Genomic DNA, 21,096 nt, shown 5'->3' with positions numbered 1-21,096 from the left:
TCTCACTTTCTACGCTCTATTTCTCAATTCAAGTGCAGGGTAACATACGGGATCGTAGCGTCTGATTGAAATCTCCTCTTCTTTTGTTTTCTCTCTCGGGCGAAATGCTACGTCCGCCTAACTGCCAACTACTTTGCTTTTGAAACCACTTTTCTTTCACAATGAAAGGGTGTGCACAGGGGAGAGAGAATTGTCAAAGCTTCTATAGCCCGTTTGTACAAAAAAGTTTTGTTGCAGAGATAGCCACGATTGTTGTCAGTTAGAGCCTTCGGACATATTTAATCACTCAAAGACTGTGTGTGAAAGAGAGTCATTGCTTCAAATTCGTTCAGAAATAGCTTGCGTCCACCGCCACCTCCATAGATAGATAGACGTGTGGGGTTTAACGTCCCAAAATTACCATATGATTATGAGAGACGCCGTCGTGGAAGGCTATGGAAATTTGGACAACCTAGAGTCTTTAACGTGCACCCAATTATGAGCGCACGGGCTTTCAGCATATCCACCTCCATCAAAAATGCAGCCGCCGCGGCCAGGATTCGATCCCGCGACCTGCGAATCAGCAGCCGAGTACCTTAGCTACTAGAAGGCGGGGCGTCCGTCGCCACCTCGACACATGCAGTCTTGTGTATCAAGCATGGACCTAAATGAATAAAAAGTTACCATGTGTGTCAGATTTATTTTTTGACGCGTGCTCCCCTAAGAGAAGTTTTGACTACGAGCAGATGCGCCCGTAAGAGGTCTTCAAAAGTCCGAAATGTTTATATACCTTCATGTCATTATCTCTCCCGCTGTATTAGAAATGCGCATAGATGATCGTGCCACCAAGGTGAATTCAGTAGCGCCATCTCGAGGACGGTCAGTCTCCCTTGTTGGGCTGTACCTGTGCTAACGCGTTAGCAAGGAATAAACACTACTATTTTGCAAGTCTCCTGCAACAGTTGGCAGGCCAGGTCCTCGATGACACAATAAATCAGATTTATGTATTGCGAAACTTATTGTTTTCGTGAAAATACATAACTCGCGCTGTCAATGATGGCGCACCGCGTATACAAATTAGCATTGTGAAGTTTTTGTAGCGACGTAGGTGTGTTCCTCGCTGTCGTCTAACCTTTTCAATAATTCGTAGTGCATCGCACCCTTCGTGCTTCACCAGCTTCCAAAATATGCTGCGATTGTGCTCGCCAAAGGTCACCCGGTCACAACATACGAGGCTGTAGATAGTATGGGAGCACACAGCCGAGATACCATGCGAATCTGCGATCACCACTTGGCCCTTCTGCCCTGCAAAACAGCTCTTTCTACATTTCGGACGTCACACTTAAGCATCTGAACACCCACCCCCCCCTTTTTTTTCAGGAAATACACTGCAAGCAAAAGTGAGTCGAGGCCGAAGATTGCGGTTCATGACCTCAGAAAACTGCCTCGCGTTTGAAATTCCCACTTCATGCTTGAGTAAAAGGTGGTACATAACACAGTTCTACCACCACCTATCAGAAATACAGTAAAGTTATCTCACAATCCAATATTACTACATGAGAAGCTTTCTATTATGGGATTTTCATCCATCATTTTAAAGTGCAATACCACGTGAAAAGAAGCTCCTTGCTTCGGAGGTCCGCCTATTTCTAAATGAGTTAGGGTTTGCGTGTCTGTGAATTAGCATTGCATGCGAATCTTGTGCAGCGGCCGTGAATACAGACGAGTGTAAGAAGCTTGGGCTGCCAACGTCTACGCAATAGCTGATATACTAGCTGCTTTCTCTCGAAGTGCGCCAATGGCAAGTTCAACTCGCGCTGGCGCCCGACCACTCACAGCGAGCTGAATCTCATGTGTCGAGTGGCCGTCGAGTGGCCGCATTCATACGAATGCAAACCTCGGAACCTGGACGCCGCGGATAATGAGCTTTGATATGCCGATTCGCGAAGAGCCAAGAAGAACACCATCAGTGGCAACAAAACTAAGTATTATGAAAGCAACCTAACCATTATCTTATGTTTTTTTAGGTTTCTGTTCACTTTACATCCGTGATAAGGGCTCGTAAATGGTACAGGAGTAGAAGACAACTACTAGATGTATTTGTGGACCTAATATTATTATCAAACGCACAGAAGGCACAAAGCGGATAAAGAAAGCGCGAGATAGTGACAAGGTTGGTGAATAATAGCCTAAACTGCTGTATCATCTGTGGTTGTTTCGCAGTGGATCATTGGCCTTGAAGCGATAACAGTTTTAGTTGTAGTGAAAGCTGTATGGGACGAGGAATCAGCGCGAAACCCCCAACGCTCAAGCAATTGCGGTAAGGGTCTGCTGGTGACCAGACAATTGATATATGTAACCTTGTTGATATTTCCTGTTACAAAGTGATGGTCTCTGAAGTTTCCCCATGTAACCAGCACGCAGCAATCAAGACATGGTGGCTATGCCAGAATGCCAGAAGTCAAGTATTAAACCATTACTCCTTCGGAGTTCTCGCTTAATCAGGAAGTTCAGTACCATACAAACATTTAATTGTACGTTCTCTACACTATAATGAAAGCATACTACAGCATACCTATGCGTCATCTTCATACCAGTTATTTTATTTCAATTCATTAAACAATATTTCAAACAGGAACCACTCTTACTGTGCCTTCGCAATGCGTGTTGGACCAATAAATTCCTCGTCAGGCTGCTCTATGTGTAGCTCTGCTAGAACAGCTCCTTAAATATACACGATGCATGGTCTTGAACAAGTAAAATGTTTTATTGCGATAGCAATTAAATTGAAACTCTCGGCTAGATTTTGCCACTGGTGTCGACGTCGATGTCATGCACAGTATATATATGGCCCCACCGCGGTGGTCTAGTGGCTAAGGTACTTGGCTGCTGACCCGCAGGATCGAATTCCGGCTGCGGCGGCTGCATTTCCGATGGAGGCGGAAATGTTGTATGCCCGTGTGCTCAAATTTGTGTGCACGTTAAAGAACCCCAGGTGGTCGAAATTTCCGGAGCCCTCCACTACGGCACCTCTCATAATCTTATGGTGGTTTGGAGACGTCAAAGCCCACATATTAATCAATCAATCAATCAATCAATCATCTATATATATGTAAACGCAAGAAAGAAAAAAATCCAGAAAAGAACACTCCGGCGCGCGGAATCGAACCTAGGACCTCTGCGTCGGGAAAGCGAGGCGTTAACCACTGAGCCACCCCGGAGGTTTTTTTCTCCTTTTCTGCCTTCTTGACTACAGGTCAAGTTAATCTGACAGTCACACATCACTCGTGTTTCATGTGTGTTGACGCATCAAATAAAAATTATACACCTTCAACATAGTCGGTAGTCTTATACACACCTCGCACTTTGATAAAAACTTCCACGAAACACTCATTAACGGATATAACTCTTACATCACAGTGTCTGTACGATAGCATACTACGCCAAACCGAATGAAGACCAAGTAAGAAAATAACGTCCAAATGTTGCACAGAACTATCACAAGGCGAAAAACAGATTCCATGTGGAGTGAGAGGTAAATTTTTTTAAAGTCCTCTGTAAAATCTCGCAAATAAAATGGCCTTCTTGTAATCAATAAATACATGTCCAATGGTCTCTGGTTTGTTACACAGAAGACGGCTGCTTCCCCATTGTACATACAACCTTCTCTCTTCAAGCCACGTTTTCATTGGGTGGTGTCCACGCGTTTTTCACTCTCCTTAGTACATCTTGTCCGTATAATTTTTTTATACTTTGAACGATAAAGGGATCCAGGAAAAACATTCTGTATTAAGTCTTTCATAAGGCGCTTTCTTTTCACTTTTGTTAGGTAATCAATCGAAAACCTTGCCACGAAGAAATGATATGAGAACACAACTTCGCGCGAGAGCGGTGACAAGGTGTGCCGTTCTCCCCTGTGTGAAGATACAAAGAAGTCAAGCATGTGGTGTGATAGCGTTGTTTGAAATAAAGAACATAAAAAGCATCTCTCTGGTCTGCTATTAGCATGGAACGTGATATTACTTGGTGAAGAAACAGATCACACAAAGATAGCCCTATTTGCTTAACACGCCGAAACAAGTTCGTTTTAGATTTTACGCTCATGTAGAGCTCCAGATGAACGTGGCGAATATCCTGTAGATTTTATGCATGCTTTTACGCGTACAACTTTAGGTACTTGTAAAATGTACAGAATTTTAGCAGCCAGAAACACGTTACATACAGCTGAGCGAGAGAAAATTGATAAGTGACGACCAGCCCATCCTTCGGCTGTCACGTGCAGTTCATCAGCCTTTTTTTAGCCAAAACACTTCACCGTCTTCATACCTGTCCAATGGTACCCCTGGGTAACGAGACTAGGTGTCGTGAGCAACTGAATATTTCCAAAAGGACTAGGCGTGAGGTCCCAATAACCATGCCAAGAACCAATGCTTTTTTCTTTGGCCCCTAAGCTTCCACTCGTGCCACAAAAGCTTTCAGTGACTTCTGAGAACGAATTGACACTCTATTCATCAACAGCCAAAAAGGCAATATCGTCGGCGTATGCCAAAACAAGCACTTCATATGGCTGCAACCTGAGACCCATTAATCCCTACGGGGTAGACGAAGAAAGTGCTTAACAGCGCAAACGACAGGAGGGGATAGAAGAGACGAGAACAGAGCGCTGAACTAACAACCAAAGTTTTTTGCAATCCAACTGCAATTCATATAGGAAAACGAAATCTGCGTGGTGAATCACTTTCTGACACAGTGGTTTCAAAAATAGAGTAAAAAGCAAAGGACTTAAAGGGCACCCCTGGCGCACGGAGGAAAGTACTTGTATGCGCTGTGAGAGTACTCCATTTATATTTAAATGTGTTGTTGAATTTTTGTATGCCAATCGACATTATTGCCATCTGGACCGGGCGATTTGTCCATTCCAAGAGCATCGATAGCCTTCTCCGTTTCCCCTATACTAATAGACATTTTCACATTTGTGTTCTCAGCATTAAGTGTTGGAATTTCTATCAAGAACTCATCTACAAAACCCGGCTCCTTTGGCTCACGCTAAGCAAACAATTCTTGGTAGTAGCTTTCAAAGACTTTCATGACATCTTTATGTTCTCTCAGTATTTTACCATTCAATTCTATCCATTGGCGTACCAGCAGGGGGGGGGGAAAGGAAGGGGGGGCTGAGCCTCCCCCCCACACTGAGAAAAGATGGGGGGGGGGGGGGCTGAGCTCCCCACTTTTTACAGTGGTCACTATTGGCTGCACGCTGTGGAAATGAACAAGTAAGGTGTAGTTTTCCATCACAACAGTAATTACTCAATTATGTTCCTACGCGAGAATGAATTTGTTCGAGGCTATTTTATATATATTTATACTAGTCATACACCTCCGTCGTCCATACGCGTCACGTAATTCCGAATTCGGTATACGTGAAGCCAGCGGAACAACCACGAGTGCACCGTTAGCATGGCGTGAAGTCATGACTGTCATGACATACATATCTTGATTTCCACGGGAGGGCCTGTCACCGTATGTTCGCATTGCAGTCATGTCATACCATACCAGTTTCACATTATGTCATGTGAACAAAACCACCGCAAGAGTAGAGACACCATATATATATATATATATATATATATATATATATATATATATATATATATATATATATATATATATATATATATATATATATATTGCAGTGATCGCCTTCCCTGACATGGCGCCGCTTACACGTGAGACGCTTGCTGGACAGCGCTCCCAGTTGTGAACGAAAAGCGACAACGACACGCTAACCGTACTTAGAATTTCGCAGGGCCGACGTCTCCCCTCGCATAATTCCTGTTTTTTACCTGCCCGACTGACAGCCTATGAAGGGCTCCTTACAATCAATGCGGCTTAAAAAGGGTGGTTATCTTTGTACGTCTTTGCTCGTCAGAGTGCCGCAGACACTTGGCCAGGCGACTGAGGTCCATGTTTGAGTGCGTTCTCAAGTTTTCTGTGGTGCCACCATGCCACCCTTTCTACAAACCGCGGCTTGCCTGGCGCCGTTGACTCCTCACTGCAACGAATTACGGACTTGATTTCTACATAGAACCAAACATCTTCGCGCTGTGCTGTGTCGCGCGCCTGGTGCAGTGTTTGTGCAGTGTTTTCTCCCTCACCATGGTACGAACCGCTCGTGCCTCTACCCTCTTTCCCGGGGTTGGGAAGGAGGTGGTGTTTCACCCTCCCCTTCCGAGCGTAGAGGTGAAGAGGACAAATTGATTGGACCATCCTGGTTTTCATTGTTTCCCCTGCAAGGAATCTTGGGAAGACATGGACTTTAAAAACACGAGCGCAGAGACGCTCGGTGCATTCTACCAAAAACATTGTAGTATCACGCTACGTTGAACCTGCATATAATCTAAATAAACGCTCCTGTTAACTGCACCGGCTCTTTCCTCGACATCTCCCCGGCACTTTGGCTGGCTCCTGTCTTATGGGCGAACCACCGACTTTATCAAAAAAATTATATATATAAATATATATATATATATATATATATATATATATATATATATATATATATATATATATATATATATATATATATATATATATATATATATATATACCGGCTGACAAGTGAGGTAGGCTTGCCCCCCTGCCCCACACGCGAAAGAGTTGGTACGCCACTGATTCTATCTCTAGTATGTCGTGAGCTCAATCTATGCCTTTTCTTCTGATCAGGCTCGCTTTGTCGGGGCTTCACCCACGAGGTATCTCTTGGCTCTTGTGCGTATAATTGCGCATTTACATTTATCCTCTTCAAGACATTCAAATTTGTTTTTGACAACCTGCCGTTGATGTATAAATAAGCACGGGTTTCCTGCTTCAATTTTCACCAAATCGTTTCGCTCCGCCTGGAGCTCGCGTTCCTGTTTTCGAGTTTGATACTGCATGTGGCAACCACACTGTATTGCGATCATTTTTATCCTTTGCTTAAAAAATTCTCATTTTTCCAGTGCACTCCTTTCTGATTTTTTGAAAAAAATCCGCGCCTGCCGAACCAGCGCCCGCTGGCCACTCAGGCTTTCATCACGCAGCATGGCTTCCGAGTCTTTTACGGTAGATGTAGGAGAGGAGTTGGTAGAGCGCCTGGCAGGCGGACGCGATACCACAGGCTTTCCGGGTGTTTCAGGTTGCGTTCCGTGCTTTCCACTTGGGTACGCTTGCCGCGTCCCGCGGTCGCTTGCGAGACTTTGCGCTGGCTTCTGGTGTACCGATCGCGCCACTGGTACCCATGTCTTCCTCGATCGCTTCTTGAATGTCCCGCTGGCCACCTGTTGCGGCCAACTCCTCTGATCTCTTCGTTGAGTCCTTGCAGTCTTGTGTTGGCGCGTCGGCTATCTCTTCTCCAGTTGCCTGAAACGTTGCGTCGCGTCCCATGGCGTTGCTGCCAGGGGCCAACTTCTCAGTCTTTTTGGTGTCCATTAGATTTTCTTGGGCGTCTTTTGTTGGCAGTGCAGTTTTCGTAACTCCGGCATACCTCTTGATGCAGTCTTGACTTTCATGTCCCAACGCTTGGCATACACCACAGTGGGTAGTTTGGAAGTCTTGTCATATAAGTTCTTGCATGTGACACCTTAGGCGAAGTGGTACCCGACCCGGGGCCACACGAAAGATAGTGGTCTTTCCAAACTTAAACAAGTTCTGCAAGTCTTCTAGCACTACGCCTTCCTTCCGTTTCAGTCACATCATCCTCGTCGTCGATTTCGCGTGTTCAAAGCTCGCGATGGTCCAGTTGTCGTTCGAAACACCCAGGACTTTACCCAAGTCACTCAATGCTTGTAGAATGCTCTAATTCAAGACGTCAAAGTCAACTTAGTGAAGTTTTGCGGTGACTTCCTGTTGGATAGGGTTGATGATAGCACAGTAGCTACTCTTTACTTGGAGTTCACCCGTTTTGAGTAATGCATCTTTGTGAGCCTTGCTTCGCATCTTCACGAGCCAGATGTGGTTCATCTGGAAGGCTCCAATGCCAGTAATCGCCTTGATGAGTCTCACCCCGGAGCACATCCTTCACTGTTCAAACGGCAAGCTACTTATATCTACCACTTACCGCTGCTCACGAGCATCTCGGGGGGAATGGTGTAGCGCACTGACCGCCACACAAAATGGCACACTGAGTGCGCATCGCCACATCGCGCGGTGGCGCCCGCTCTAATTTCCTACGTGTACTTTGCCCGGATTATAGAGCGACGCTCCCTCACGTGCCTTTATCTCGCGGCGGCGAGGACGGGAAGGTCATACTCCTTGACCGGCCTCGGGCTTTACCTGGAATGATTCTGCTGTATTACCGGGTGCACAAAGGTCACTTTGCGAAAAGCACGCACTTTTCGGACACAGCAAAGTAACAAATGAGACGCTTATTCGCGTGCATCCATACCTGTGAGTACGTTTTGTGCGTAATTCGTGAGTGAGGAACGTGGGACATGTGTCGATCTGCTTTCTATTCTTCGCGTGACCTTTGAAATTGTTACGATTGCGTTCATTGCTTCGTCAATCCGGCAAAGTTGTGACTTTTTTATGACAGACTGCAGAACTGTGAGCTGCCTTCAATATTATGCACAATATGCAACGAATGACCACTTAGGAGCATGCATATTGATCATTGAAATAGATGATGTTTTTTTTATCAGGGGAATCCAGCAGTAAGGTTAAACTCTTTCGAACAAAACAACGAAGTGGGCCATTTTTCCCGGCCCTTGGCGGGGGGGAGGGGCCTAAATCCGGAAAGCCCTGTTCATTTGAACTATTTGGACCCAGGATGATCCGTTCTTGCCTGTATGATTCGTGGTATGTAACCATTTTTCCCGCCCTAGAGGAAAAAAAGAAAGCCCGCGAAACCTATAGAAACGCAGGTGAAAAAGCTAAACGAACCTTTGCCTCTACTTCAAGGCCTAGCGAGGGCAGGGAGATGAACATTCATCGCAGCAACCTCCACCCCCACTTTATTATGTCGTAGTATGGGGCAGACTTGGCGCCACCCTTTCCTATTACATGATCGGAGGGGGTTCGCAAGCAGCCAATGCGTGCCCTTCCTGTGACCACTTTTTGTCTGTAAGACATTATGAGCAATTTGATAAATGCTGCATCTGGCTAACGACGATGAAGAATTATGAATAAGTACTTCTAAAGGGGTTGGAAGCTTTAAACCATGCACTCCTTGTGCAATTAGCACTGTGTGACGCCCGGTTTTTCATTGTTGTATAAAAAAGTTACGTATTAGATTAGGTTTTTAGAATGTGTTTTTGCGCATGCGTTTTCATGTTCGATGTACGATAAAATCTATAGCCAGTTTCTATGAGATAACTTTTGTTTGAAGCGAGCGCTCGTTTGTGTATTCTGTCTCTTGGATCTTGTCGTTCACATGCTCCTGATACCACAATAGGTCAGTACAAACTCGCCCAAGCCCTGCCACGGTGTTCCTGTGGCAAATGTACCTGACTGCTGACCCGCAGGTTGCGGGATCGACTCCCGGCTGCAGCGGCTGCATTCTCGACGGAGCTTGAAACCAAGCTTGGTGGCCGCCGTGGTGAAGCAGTGCTCGGCTACTGGTTTGAAGTACGTGTGTTCGATTCTATTCGTTCTTACTTAGATCGAAATCGAAATGCTAGAAGCCCATGTGCTGTGCGATGTCAGTGCACCTTAAAAAAACACCAGATAATCAAAATTTCTAGAGCTTCTTCTACGGCGCCTGTCAAAACCCGCGGTAATATGTTGGTTTTTGGGATATTGGAAACCCAACATATAAATAAATAAAAATAAGTTGCACTAGCTTCCGCTGCACGCCATTCGTTTTTGAAATTTTATATCAAGTTACTTGCCGCTATCTATACATAGCTGCATCAAATACATGTTAAGCCTTGTGCATTCAATCGCACGCTTCAAAAAAAAAAAAAAAAAAGGTGCTGCACCGATAGCTAGGTGCTTGTGAAATACTTCGCTGCGCATCGATTCCTGCAATGCGCGGTACACATACGTACTTAAATCGCGTTGGCAACAAGGTGGTCAACTTAAACAAAACGAGAAAAATCATAACATCTTCACGAAGTTAGTCATGACGAGCTAGGTACCAAGGTCTGTACTATTGGCCTACGTTGAAGTCGCCGACTAGTATACAGGGTATATGCTTCTGTGTGTTTTACACTGTTTTGTCGCAATTATGCTTGTTGTTCATCTACTGTATAAACCCTTTGTTTTGTCTCAAATATGCTACACGAACATTTTCCCTGTATTGTAAATTGAGTGACATAAGTGGCATAAGCAGTTTACGACAAAGCTTGGTTTTGAAATAACAATATCCACGTTGAAGTCACAGACTAGAATAAACGTTTGGGCTTGTAGGTGTTTTGTATTGTTCTGTTGCAATTATGAACTACATTAGTCTATTTTTAAACTTTTTTTGTCTCACATTACCGCTTGTTATCAAACATTGCATCATATAAAGTAACCGTGGCGTACGAACACTGAACGAACCTCGCCCACTGAAATAGTCAGCGTAGTAGGCACGGCTATCTTATTGTGTAAGGATATTTGTGGAAAACATTTACTCGAAATACATTCAGATAGCTTACGGATGGAAAGACTTGTCAGACGTCTACTTGGTTATATAAATTGGACCAATGAAGTGAAGCAGACCACTGCAGGCCTTCTACATGACAGTGTGCTGAACTGACATGACTTGACAGTGTGCTGAACCTACACAAGATGGACGAAGTGAAACACAACTGTAATTTGGTTATTTTCTCCTGTTATCTGTTTGTTATGAGAATGCATGCACGCATGAAGACTGTAAAATTTATTAGACTGATTATATACCGTGGCTGTTTGCGCTGCCCATAGAGAGCATGTAGACTTGTGTCGGGCTTCCTTCACCTGCACTTCGCGCATTGCAGTAATGCGTGGCATCTGCCATTGTGAGCTTAGATGTACACATGCAGCACAGAATAACTATTTGTTTTGTTATTGTCTGTCTGAGTATGCAGCAAAAGCCTATAAAAAGCTGCACTCACATGTCAGGAAAGTCCCGTGACCTTTCTAAATGACCGCGCAACAGCTTGTGAAACGCATTCTAGCAATCCATGTGTACTCAGCTACCTGCGTATCACGGCTGAATTGGAAGCGGCGCGTAAACAGCGTTTCGCAAGGACCTGTCGCACGACTATAGACGTCTCATTAAGAAGAAGGAAAATGGTTTGAAAATGACGTGTACACGCTCACGCACAAGGACCTTGAGACACGCGCCGAACAACGCAAGCACACACTTCTTTGAGCTCTGGCATCGCGCCTCTTTGTGTTGCTGTTTTATCTCAACGGGTTGTAGCTGCTTTCCAACTTCGTCCGTGTCTTGTGCGAGGGACGTCACAACTAATTCACTCTGTGCCTGCACCGTTGAGGATTCGCTGATTGGTGCTCGCAGCCTTTACCTAAACAAAACGACATTGTCAGTATATACTTGAGTATACGTTATGGTAAACAGACTGAGCCAGAAAACCGTTCTCGTTCTACACGCAATACTAAGTCTGTACTAATAGGCTGAGCTGAAACATTTGTATGGCCATGATCACGACGATGTGCATCACACGTTGCTGAACAAGCTGTCTCCAAGCACAGCAAGTTTATAGACAGCCATTCGCATGAGAACTTCGTTTGTTGGAAATCAGAGCGAGCACTGTCATTGCTAAGAATACTTGGAGCACGACAATCGCGCATGACTCACAAAGGACTGGAAGTGCTTCAACATTTTTTAAGAGCAGTAACATTTGTACTGAGCACTCAGCGACCTACAGTGAAAATCTGGAGCAGAGGGCTTGTATGCCAGCTATAATAAAGGGGCCCTGCAATACTTTTCGACCATAGTCAGAAAATGCTGCCGATCGGTAGTAGAGGCTCCCGAGAACACGCGAGCCAACTCGGTATAGCGCAGTACGTGGCCTGGAATTCACAATGAATTATCAAAGTCTGCTAAAAAATGCTTTCTCTTCCCTCGACAAATGACGGAAGACGCTCTAAAATTGAGGTAAAATCAAACGTGGATTGCCCATCTATCAGCCATTGGCTGATTTGAACATGGCGCACTCGATTGTTACAGAGATCGCCGCGAGAGGCCGTCACTTGTCCACGCGTGCACACACGAACGCACTGAAAAAAGCCGCGTATTCGAAGAAAAAGAGAAAAATTGGCGGATCCCACGTATAGTTGGAATCGATGATAAGCGAAGCATGAATGAGAAATGCTGATGTGTCACTTCAAAATCAGCACAACGTCACGAGGTGGAGGTGAATGATGCCGTACATGACTTCCGTGTCATGATTATCATGCTTGGATGAATAGTTTACCTTCGTTATCTAATCCCGTCACGTGATATCATACTTAGTATATTTGGAGCGAGTGAAACGGCCGCGAGCACGCTATGAGCGTGGTATGTTGTCATGTTCTTACATGACACGCGTGTCAAGATTATCATGTTTGCACCAGTTATATATTTCGTCATTTATTGACGTCACGTAACACCAAATTTGGCAAATGTGGAGTTAGCAAAACGGCCAGAGCGCATCATGAAGAGCCCAATATACTCCAATGTAGCGTTGACGCGCGCGCACGCTGGGCACAGCGACGCTACGTTAGAAAAACGCGAGCACTCTATAGTGTAACGACAAACGCGACCAGCGTTCGACGGTGCGACCCGACGGCAACCGGCGCGAATTGCGACATGCTGCATTTCGCGCCGATGCGTTACACAGACAACACTGCGCCTCCCTCTTTTCGTGTCGGAGGGACGTCAAAGCAACTCAGCGCGGCGCGCGCCAGCGAGTATGGCAGGACCAACGCCTGGCGTGGCAACGCCGGCGTGACGTGACGAAATTAATGCCGGCGAGCATGTGCACCGCGACATGTCGAAATGTATTGGCGCCTTGACTGTGGCACGTAGTCATGTTCTCACGTGACACGCATCTCATGATTATTATGTTTGCATCAGTCACATACCTTCGTCATCTATTGGCGTCACGTAATACCAAATTTGGCATATGTGAAGCTAGCGAAACAACCCCAAGCGCATCATAAGTCTGGCATGTTGTGATGTTGTTACATGACACGCTTGTCATAATTATCATGTTTGAATGTGTAATTTACCTATGTCGTCCATTCGCATCGCGTTATACGAAATTAAATATAAGTGAAGCTAGTGAAACGGCCGCCAGAGCGTCATGAGCGTGGCATGTAGTCATGTTGTTACACGACACGAATTTCATGATTGTCATGTTTGCACCAGTCACATACCTTCATCATCAATTCACTTACAGTAATACCAATTTGGGTACATGTGACGCTAGCAGAATGGCCGTGAGCGCATCATGAGCGTGGCTTGTAGTCATGTTGTTAGATGAAACGCATGTCATGATTTTCATGTTGAGGTATGTCACTTGTGTTCACCATGCAATCATGTCATACCATACCAGTTTTGCAACATACCTTGTGAACAAAACCACCACAAGAGCTGCAGGACAATGAAATGTAAATAATGATATTCATGACATACATATTATAATTTTCATGTTATGACTCGTCAAATATGTCTTTCATACAGTCATGTTATGCCACACCAAGTTTGGTATCGATACCAATATTTGAAATGGCCAGGAGAGCTAAAAGTCCTAGGCGGCTAGATAGATAGATAGATAGATAGATAGATAGATAGATAGATAGATAGATAGATAGATAGGTTGATAGATAGATAGATAGATAGATAAATAGATAGATAGATAGATAGATAGATAGATAGATAGATAGATAGATAGATAGATAGATAGATAGATAGATAGATAGATACTCTAAATGTTGCCGAAGTTCGCTAAGAAATGCTTCGCATTAAAAAAAATGCTCTCATGGTCATGAGGCGCGCGAGACGTTTTTTGTTTGCCCCTACCATGCCTCCCAGCTTAGCTTCCAGCCTTTTCGTCGGGACGAGAGAAGAGAGAATGCGATTGCAGTGTGTGACAAATCTTTGTAACTGCGGTTGTACTGGACGGATTCTTAAAATTTTCGTGGCGTTGAACTTGTGAGGCAATATGATTTCCGAGTGAATTAATTCCGAGGTTACAAGAAAAATCGTGTTTTATTGCCTACGTTGTGGCCGGGACCGACCAAGTTGGTCAGGCCTTGCAAATATATATATATATATATATATATATATATATATATATATATATATATATATATATATATATATATATATATATATATATATATATATATATATATATATATATATATATATATATATATGCGTTGTTTATCGTATCCCGCATTCAGCGCGATACGACGAACAGTATATATATATATACTGTTCGTTGTATCGCGCTGAATGCGGGATACGATAAACAACGCATCCCGCTTTCTTGTGGTAAAGAGTGTATTGGCCAAACGGGTCGTTGCTTTAACGATAAAATAAGAGAACATTGTAATAACGCAAAATATGGCCAAGGGAGTTGGCTGGCCTTTTATTTTAAATCATGTGGCTGCACACCGATATTCAATGCATGTACAGTTTTCAAGAGAATGTTTGACGAGCTTGCTAGACAGATTATTGAGGCCGAAATTTCGCAATTTTCTGAGTGTTTTAAACCAGACCTTGACTCTTACACACGAGCTCCTGAGAGCAATGCCGTAAAATACCTCGATGTCCTTTTCACCTTTCATTCTAATCGCATCTGTCGGGCAATTTGTGAGATGGAATTGTTTTACCAGCCGGATTATTTAGGTAAGGATGTTTAAACAAAGAACCAATTGGTAAACGATAGAGTAGAAATAAAATAATTAAATGTAATACAGAAAACGAACAAGCTAATATGGTTTGAAATAAAGTGAATTTATGCATCAGCTTAACATTCTATTCGTTTTGTTGCCTTTAGAAAATCGCATACAGCCTCGCAAATGTTCCTGTGGCTAAATACCTTTTCAGTTGCTCCAAAGGAAAGGACCACCGAAAGGGATAATTTAGAGCCAACCTATGGAGAGGTTCTTCTAACAGTCTGTTCCTTTGGTTTGTATATAATCTGCACGTTAAGAGGGAATGGTGAAGGGATTCACTGTCGTTGCCGCGGAGGCATAGAGGAAAGTGTGCCAGACCAGACGTGTGTAGATAAAAGTTCAAGGGGGGGGGGACTCAGCGTCTTAGTCTAGTAATTGATATCTCTGCCATTTGAGAGGAGCACCATCGATTTTTCAAGGGGTACTTAAAATGAGAAAAATCGAATGTTGCCAAGCGAGATTTTTCGAACTGATCTGATATGACATATTTTTCAAAGCGTGCCACGGCGACGAATGCTAGCGTCGGCAATATAGAAACGATAGAATAATTATGTAAGGCCACTGCGAGTGCATCTTCACATTAAATGAGGGTTAAGCGTTTATGCCCTGGTATCCACACCAAGCGAATGAGTCGTAAATATCTTGGGGCAAGGGCGTAAAATACTTTCAAAGCATTGGACATATTAGGCGCAGTTAATGAACCACACACAGACAAGAAGTCTGAAAGAATAATAGCATCTGTTATTGATTGAGGTAATTTTCGTAACGCTAAGAAGATTGCCAGTAATTCCGCTCGATAAATGGTGGAAAATCGGGTAAATGAATCGAAAAAGACCAATCCAACACTGAAGATGCAATTCCGTCTCCTGCATTTTCTTCGCGAACTGAAGCATCAGTTGCTATTACAATCATTATGTCTAATCTTGCCAGGTGGTCTTTCAAAATGACATTTAGATATCTACTGGGAAGAGTTTTGCAATAATTAGGAAAAATATTGTCAAATTCTATTTTCATTGTTTGAATAGGTGTTCCTAGTACCCGTACCTCAAGAAGGTTAACTTGTAATGCTTCCAAGAGCTTCTGTACGACGATGACTTGTGGACACTTTAATCTAGACCACTGTAGGTTTAAAAAGGACGTCGGCCCATTATTGAAAATATATTGCAGCCTCGTATGTGGAAATGCGTATATTTTTAGGAAGGTATGGACTGCTAGTATTTGGAACCTAGGCCGAAGAGAAGGCAGGCGCGCTTCCTTATATAAAATATTAATTGCGAGAAACTTAGGGAGCCCAAGACATATACGTAACGCTTCGCGTTCTAGTAGTACCAGTAGTCTAATTTTGTAGGCGGGTGCTCCAGAAAACAAGACACAGCCAAACTCCAATATTGGGCGAATATACATGCAATATTTTATGACCAGCACACCACGATGTAAACCACAACGTTTATTGCTGAGCCTACGAAGCATCCCAAATGCCTGTGCTCCTTTAGCTGCCATATTTTTGATATTCGGACTCCTATTAAAGTTTTCATTTTAAGTCCCTCCTAAGTATTTATACAATTTCATCTGCGGGATAAAGTCCTGTCTCTAAAGTACGGATTATGGCATCCCCGCTCTCTTTTTCCTTCTCGCGCGTCTATCTTGTTCTTGGCTTCCCATCTTTCTTCCCCGTTCCCTGAGCGCAGGGTAGTGAACCGGATGCCCCAATGCCTGGTTAACCTCCCTGCCTTTCTCTCATTTTACTCCTTCTCTCTCTCTTTCTATAACACCAATAAAGTCTGGCACATCCAATTTTCATAAGTCTTTTTAGTTCATTGAGCATTCAGGTATAATCATTGGTTGGGTTACAAGTTTCATGTGAACAATAACTTTGAGATCTAAAAAATCTCAAGGTGAGTTCTTGTAACGAAAACACATTGATTAAACCACCATTGCAGAATAACGGCCGAGGTAATGTTAGTTACATTTCTTTCAGTAATGGTAGCGGTAACGCGTTGCTTTTTTGGTTGGATTTATGTGTAACGTATTCAGTCAATTTTTAGTAGCCAAGCTTCTTAGGGCGTGGATCTGTACATCCCATGGTGTTTGTTGTTGGGGATGCACGCAGCCACCGGTGGCACATTCTCGCTCTAGAGCAGGTATGTGCCACAGGAGATGCAAGATGAAAAATGGCGGTACTTGGAGTGTTCACTAGATGGATGGACAGATTTATTTATTTATTTATTTAAAAATACTGCCAATCCCTTGTCGGGATTTTCGCAGAAAGGACATCGGGAAAACACACAATAAAAGCACACAATAAAAACATCCGTAAGTTATACATCGTTTAGGATACGCGTTACATTGATGCCACCAAGTTCTCACAATTTCTAACAATCAAATTCAAACAAATTCTAACCAAATTCTAACAATAAAGTTCTAACAGTAAATGTACTATATCCAAATGATTACAGTGTGGAAGAGTCAAAATAACACAGTCTAAAACAATGGATTTTGCAAAGATGACCACAATAGCGCAATATTAGGGTTCCAAACGCAAATGTTCTTCAACAAGACGTGAAAAAATATTTAAAGAATTGCTGCTAGTAATCAGAGCTGCTAAGCTGTTCCATTCCCTTATTGATGCTGGGAAGACTGAGTGTTTGAAACATTCCGTACGGAATGCGTATTCTTGTAGCATTTCGGGGTGCTTCTTACGGGTGGGTCGTGATTGTTGAAGTGTAATGTACCTGGAGGCATCGATGTTGGTTTGCTTATGGCGTAGCTGGTACATGAATCGTAGGCGTGCTAGTCTTGCTCGTTTTTGCAGCGTTAGCATGCCCGCTTCTTCGAGCATTTCAGTTGGTGAGTCTGTTTGCCTAAACTTGTTAAAGATAAATCGAACAGCTTTTCTTTGCACGCCTTCTAGCTTCGCAATATGTTTTTTTGTGTACGGGAACCAAACAATGTTCGCATATTCAAGAACAGATCTCCCGTACGTGTTGTAGGCTAACAGTTTAATTTCAGAAGGTGCTAGTCGAAGGCATCGTTTCAGAAAAAAAAGTCGTTTCAGTGCGGTAGCTGTAACGTTAGAAACGTGGGCATCCCATCTCAGATCGCTAGTAAAGGTGAGGCCCAGGTACTTATGATGACTTGTTCTAGGAAGTGGGATACTATTGATGGTATATGAGAACTCTGACCATTCCCTTTTTCTTGTTACTGTCATTATAGCTGATTTTTTAACATTAAGTATCATTTGCCAATCTGAACACCAGTTTGATACTATTTCGAGGGCTTTGTTTAAGGCAAGATGATCTTCTGCAGAGTTTATTTCATGATAAATTATACAATCATCCGCGAAAAGTCTGACGTGGACGGGAATTTGACAGGGTAGGTCATTGATCAAAATTAGGAATAAGGTCGGAGCAAGAACACAACCCTGGGGAACACCGGATTTGACGGGAACTGTTGTGGATACTTGTCCATTGAATGCAACAAATTGTGTGCGACCGGTAAGATAGTTTTTTATCCATTTCGTAAAGGAGCCATTGCCTAAGGTACATTCTAACTTTTGTACTAGTTTTTTATGCGAAACCTTATCAAAGGCTTTTGCAAAGTCCAATAGGATAAGGTCGACCTGTTTTTGGTTGTCCAAACTTAAGGATAAATCATGGGTTAGTTCTGTTAGTTGCGTGACTGTAGAAAGCCCCCTACCCAAGTAACCACGGATATCCGTCGGCTGTCCGCTATGAATCCAAAGGTCGAAAAATTCGGATATCCAGAGCGGACACAGCACGGACATTCGCTGGACGTACAAGGAAGGTCCATTGACGGGATGTACTAGGTGGCTTTCTGGTGGATATCCGAACAGGATTTCAGTCGGACAGCCAGTTGCGAATGTCCACTGGCTATCCATCAAAGGGCCCCAAAGAACACATGAGAATTGAAATTATTTTTGGAGTACTGAGTGCATGAGCATATCCTATGCTCGCAGTCATCAGAAATTTTCTAAATCTTGTGATAATAGTGGGGCTTTAATTGCGTATGGTGATCCACAAGTGATCTGCTTTCAGATCTAGAGCTCATATCTCCTTGTATAGCGGCCGGAGTAGTGGCGAATGTGTGTGTATGTGAGCAGACAGTTTCCGTGGATGGCATGAGCTGACTCGCATGACGATTCCCAGGCCAACACACACGCTGGGGAAACCAGAAAGCCCTTCAAGGATGAGGTATTGTTTTTTTTTAATTTTCACGGCATTCTGAACTGAATGCGACGGTTATTTGAAACGTAAAGGTCGCGGGATCAAATCCCGGCGGCGGCGACTGCATTTCCGATGGAGGCAGAAATGTCGGCCCGTGTGCTCAGATTTGGGTCACGTTAAAGAACCCCAGGTGGTAGAAATTTCCGGAACCCACCACTACTTAGGCGTCTTTCATAATCATATGGTGGTTTTGGGACGTTAACCCCACATATCAATCCTATTTTGAAACGTAAAAAAAATATAGCATCTAGTTCAGGGTTTTTTAAGGCATGTGCACTTTTTGTCAGGGTTAAAAATATATGTGCTCGTATAATTTATGTTGTATACAGTGCATTGCTTGTAGTATATCGTGCACTTATCTTACTAGTTTTTGTCAGTCGAAAGTGACCAACAGTTTTAAAAATAATTGTTCCATGAAATCAATTAAATTTTATTATCCCGTTGACCACTATAGCAAAAGATATACAATGAAACCATACACTCAATCTATCACTGAATAGACTAACTTTTCACTGCTGAACGTTTATTACAAATCACGTGTAAGAATACTTTAGGTAAATAAATGCCACGGAGCGAGCGCAACCCGACAAATGTAATAGTTACATGCGCTACACCACAACGTTTATAAATATATATTTCAGTTTAGAAACTCGCCGCCGCGGCCATTGAACGCAGCCGGCCCGCTGCGGTTCCTGACACCGCGGCGCTGCAGTCGAGAATTGCGCTATCGTTGCGAGCGTCGTCTGCTAGCTCCAACGTTGCGCTTGCGCAGCGGGCTTAGCAAGCCGTCTGATTTTATTACGCCCGTTGCAGCTTTTAAATCTTAAGTGCTCCACTCTGGTGTGTGATGTTCTTAATGCGTGTCGCAACGCACCGCTGTATTATTTTCTACGCATTCGGAACATTCGAGGCCACAAGCTTACGCTTTAACTGCGCCCTGCATACCCGGCCCTCGTTTGGGCCGGGTATGCCCAAACGAGGGCCTCGTCCTCACTAGTATGCCTCGTCCTCACTAGTATTTTCATGCTTTGCATATATTTCTCGCTGGTATTTTTACTGCCAGTTTCCCACATTAGACAAAAAAATCACGCATGCATGCAACTAAGGTGAAGAACACGAGAAAATCAAGTGATAAAATTCAAAATGCAATCTTCTTTATTTACACACTTCAGAAAACAACTATGCAATTTCAAACAAGTTTTGCCTTCTTTCTCTCTCAATGTGTGCCAACACACATGGCACACATTCCTTTGTCAGCATTTGTCAAAACTGTACAGTCTTTGTGGTGCACAGCTTCACTTCCTTCTGCAGATTTTCCGGAACCGCTGACCTCACTGCGGGTGCACCCAAGGCAGAATTTCATACTGTGCACAATTTGCACTATTGCTTCAACGTCTTTCTGGGAGCGTACCCGCACGTCAACAAGCGACTCTTGCAGCAGTTTTCCGTTCGCTGAAATAACGTACGTAAGATCTTCTCATATCACAACGCTCTTCATGATAGAGAAAACACCTGCGCTCATCCATGTCTCGTATGAAACTGCTTGCCGGCTGTTTTCTGGCTCATCCTCCACAATTGGCAACTGCCAATTCCGAGGTAGCCGCAGTGAAGCACTGTTCTCGATAATGTACGAGAGATCAGTGCTCTCGCAATTACTCGGAAGCTCATTTGGCTCTTCGGGAGGTGGCTGGCAAGACACAGTCTCTGCACGCCGACAAGCACTTGCTCTCTTTTTAGGCGACCGCCGCCTCTTCAGTGTAGAAGACAGATAGCTGGGTAAGTTCGGGAATTGCGTCGGAACGACACCACTTTTCAGAGCCCATGCATCCCGCTCAACCTCCACCACTTCACCATTGATGATATGCTTATGTTTTCGTGATGTCTGCCGGCTGAAAGTGAACGTCGCACACCTTGCGTGTTTTGCTGAGCAACTTATCAGCGCGGGGAATAGCCCTTCGCCACCTGTCAAGAAGCTCGGGGTCCGACGGTGGGGCAAAAAAGTGCCGCTTGTCGGGGTTACTCC

At 43.9% G+C, this 21,096-nt stretch overlaps 1 protein-coding gene across 2 annotated transcripts in view; it reads right to left on the bottom strand.

Moving 5' to 3' along the window:
• Positions 1-21,096, bottom strand: part of LOC119168921 (monocarboxylate transporter 11) — a 109,650-nt gene that overhangs the window by 39,640 nt on the left and 48,914 nt on the right. The gene's annotated exons all lie outside the window — the stretch shown is intronic.

This window comes from Rhipicephalus microplus, chromosome 3, assembly GCF_043290135.1.
Source record: "Rhipicephalus microplus isolate Deutch F79 chromosome 3, USDA_Rmic, whole genome shotgun sequence".
Classification (NCBI taxonomy): domain Eukaryota; kingdom Metazoa; phylum Arthropoda; class Arachnida; order Ixodida; family Ixodidae; genus Rhipicephalus; species Rhipicephalus microplus.
The sequence above is the reverse complement of the archived record's forward strand: the minus strand, read 5'-3'. Positions and strand labels throughout refer to the sequence as shown.